This window comes from Drosophila suzukii, chromosome X, assembly GCF_043229965.1.
Source record: "Drosophila suzukii chromosome X, CBGP_Dsuzu_IsoJpt1.0, whole genome shotgun sequence".
In the NCBI taxonomy this organism is placed as follows: Eukaryota; Metazoa; Arthropoda; class Insecta; order Diptera; family Drosophilidae; genus Drosophila; species Drosophila suzukii.
Window position 1 is genome coordinate 28,843,515 of NC_092084.1, and position 3,200 is coordinate 28,846,714.

At 37.0% G+C, this 3,200-nt stretch overlaps 1 long non-coding RNA gene across 2 annotated transcripts; it reads left to right on the top strand.

Annotated features, from left to right (window-relative positions):
• The first annotated feature begins 964 nt into the window (after nucleotides 1–964).
• Nucleotides 965–2,669, top strand: LOC139353472 (uncharacterized). 2 transcript variants are annotated; one of them, XR_011604765.1, is made up of 3 exons: nucleotides 965–1,957; nucleotides 2,195–2,295; nucleotides 2,497–2,669. It is a non-coding gene; the product is annotated as an uncharacterized lncRNA (long non-coding RNA). The 2 variants fall into 2 exon arrangements; XR_011604764.1 differs by having other exon boundaries at nucleotides 965–1,636.
• The last annotated feature ends 531 nt before the right edge of the window (nucleotides 2,670–3,200 follow it).

The window sequence follows — 3,200 nt, forward strand, 5'->3', positions numbered from 1 at the left end:
TGAATTTCGAACTAAATTTTATCAAAATCGGACGACTTTATCATATATGTTGCTGCCATAGGAACGATCGGAAAATTGGTGGGAAAATAATATGAAACAAATTATAGCTTCGGTGTTTTTTAACATATAACCTCCTAGGCTTGGAAATAACATTTTTTGATGAGTTCTGAATTTTGTCCGTCTGTTCGGATGAATGCTGAGATCTCGGAAACTATAAAAGCTAGGCTATTGAGATTTGGCGTGCAGCGATTCCACGCCCACTCTAACGCCCACAAACCGCCCAAACCTGTGGCTCCTACAGTTTTGATGCTAGAATAGAAATTTTAGCTGAAATGTATTGTTCTTATCAATACCTATCGACTGACCCAAAAAAAAGTTTGCCACGACCATTTAATTTCATCAAAATCGGACGACTATATCACGTTCGGAAAATTGGTGGGAAAATTATATGAAACAAATTATAGCTTCGGTGTGGTGGGAATATCATTTTTTGTATTTATACCCGTTACTCGTAGAGTAAAAGGGTGTACTAGATTCGTCGGAAAGTATGTAACAGGCAGAAGGAAGCGTTTCCGATCCCATAAAGTATATATATTCTTGATCAGGATCACTAGCCGAGTCGATCTAGCCATGTCCGTCTGTCCGTCTGACTGTCTGTCCGTCCGGATGAACGCTGAGATCTCGGAAACTATGGGAGCTAGGCTATTGAGATTTGGCGTGCAGATTCCTGAGCTTCTTACGCAGCGCAAGATTGTTTCAGTAGAGTGCCACGCCCACTCTAACGCAAACAAACCGCCCAAAACTGTGGCTCCTACAGTTTTGATGGTAGATAGAAAATTTTAACTGAAATGTATTAGTAAATTTTGCTACGCCCACTCCAACGCTCACAAACCTCCTAAGAAAAAAGCTATGACGTCAGAGGCAGACAATGCGAAATGTTTTTACGCGTGTATGTGTGTGTATGTAAATACCCTGCAGTTCCACAATTGAGTTAAGCGCCCAATCATCACGAAGCCGACTGCGACGTCGGCAGAGAAGCCAGCGACGCCGGCAGAGCTGAGCGCAAAGCGACGCGCTCTCAGTCGGGTCCGCAAAGAGAACGCACAAAAAGTAATTTTGGGCTCTCCCTCTCTCTCCATGTCTCAGACGGAAAAGTGCGTGTGATGGGAAGGAGGCCCAGCAACTAAAATATATAGACTTTTGTGCACCCTTGCCTTTTGAATAGTGCGACATTTGTTCGTAAATGATAAAACAACGATTTAAAATAATAGGTTTCTGTTTTAAAATATTTGTATTTCTTAAACAAATTTATATGTTTATTAATATAATTTAATAATATGTAAAGTTTTAAAAATATATTTTTATAAACCGATTTGCATAGTCGAATATGTCTATAAATACCCTGCTTTTATGTGCAAGATGCATAGACCAAACGGGACATGCAAAAAAAACAACAACGGCTTAGCGGAACCGTTGTTGTTGTTGCTTGTTGTTTTTCTGGAAGGCACGCGCCTTTTTTCGTCTTTTCACTTGCGTTTACTTTAGTGAAGGAGTTAGAAGTTGAAGCAAACATACCAGCAATTTACTAAATTAAATTAAATTAGTGCCTTAAAAGTGAAAAAGAAACGATTCCCAGGTAAGTCTGTCGCAGACTAATAATATTGAAAACAGTGAGAGTAAAAAACAAGATAATCTATATTAAAAATAAGGGAAATACAAGATTCCCAAAATAACACGTGGCGGAAAAAAATAGCTGTGAAAAATATTAATTTTTGACGTGAAAAGCAACAAATGGTGCATATAATAAACAAATCTGTGAAAGAATTTAAAAATCTTATTGAGTGCAAAGTTTCTAGGGACAAAAAATAAGAGATGTTTGTTTTTAAAACTTATATTTGTGGTTAAAATTCGATAAAAATGAATATTAATAACATTTAACAACAATTCTTACTTTTGTGTACGTATTTAAATAAAAATCTCAAACATCTCCAATTTTCAGTTCCTGGAAAAGTGTTATTTTTTTCCGCAACTGCAAAATAAATAAATGTTTTAATAAATAATATAAAATACATAAATAATGTGTGGTTTATTTTTCGTAATAATTGTTTACAACAAAATAAAATAAATCAAGTGACCGAAAACAAAAGTTTGCTAATTTCTTCTCGATATTTTTTGCATTTTCTTATATTTTTAGACAAGGCTGAAGGTAAATCTATAAAAAAATGGAAGGCTAAATCGTTCCATCTTAAGCATATTATCCGAGGAACTTGTTCTGTCCCACAACTTACTTATTAAGTAAGTTTTTATTGAGGCTGAAAGTAACTATTGTTTGTAAGTTTAATTTTTAAAAGACTTCTGGGATTTTTACATTGAATGCCAAAGATAACATTTCTTTTATTATAAATAAATCTTACAAATAAATACAAATTACTTTCGGTCACTCGTTTTTATTCTCGTCTTGTTTTATTTTTAAAACTAATTTTTTTTTAATACTAGATGCAATCGCCATGGTCGATCCCTCGGAGCCTCCCGAAAAGGCGCTGCAGAAGGCAATGCGGTGCGTTAAAAACCAGATGCTGAGGAGGAGGTGCCAGCGACCCCGATAACACCGGAAACCCCCGAGCTCAATTTTTAAAATAAACAAATAAAAATAAAAATTACAACTGAAATTTTTTTTGCTGCTAAGCGCTCAACGTGCGCTGAAAGTGCGCTTTTTCGCTGCTTGAATGAGCGCTCAACGTGTGCTGAATGTGTGCTTTTATCGCGGCTCAATCGAGCGCTCAACATGTGCTGAACGTGTGCTTTTTCAGCTGCTCAATCGAGCGCTCAGGAGGGTGCTCAAAAAAGCGCTCAATGAGTGCTATTTTTTGAGCACTGATGAACCCTAGGACATGCCTATGTTAATTTCAGCACATAGCTCCATACAAATTGTGCGCTCATTGAGCGCTGAGTGATGAGCTTTTTGCAGTGATTGAGTGCTCAATAAGCGCTGAATGGTACTGCAGGGTAGTTGCCGGCCGAACTTAGCGGCAAAGAAAAAAGCGCTGCCGGCGCTCAGAGAGAGCAAAGTGCGCGGCTAACTTATTCTATTGAATAATGAACCCTTTATCCATTTGTCCCATTGACGGGCAAAAACCTTTAAAGATCTGTACATCTTTATTTATCTCTTTCAATGAATATGTATTAGCTTAATAAATACA